The sequence below is a fragment of the Bison bison genome, unplaced genomic scaffold, assembly GCF_000754665.1.
Source record: "Bison bison bison isolate TAMUID 2011002044 unplaced genomic scaffold, Bison_UMD1.0 scf7180017864525, whole genome shotgun sequence".
Lineage (NCBI taxonomy): Eukaryota > Metazoa > Chordata > Mammalia > Artiodactyla > Bovidae > Bison > Bison bison.
In genome coordinates, this window is record NW_011495076.1 from 2,294,661 (window position 1) to 2,294,934 (window position 274).

Consider the following 274-nt stretch of genomic DNA (forward strand, 5'->3'; position numbering starts at 1 on the left):
GCTGAGTGCCGAAGAATAGATGCTTTTGAACTGTGGTGTTGGAGAAGACTCTTGAGAGTCCCTTGGACTGCAAGGAGATCCAACTAGTCCATTCTGAAGGATATCAGCCCTGGGATTTCTTTGGAGGGAATGATGCTGAAGCTGAAACTCCAGTACTTTGGCCACTTCATGCGAAGAGTTGACTCATTGGAAAAGACTCTGATGCTGGGAGGGATTGGGGGCAGGAGGAGAAGGGGACGACAGAGGGTGAGATGGCTGGATGGCATCACTGACT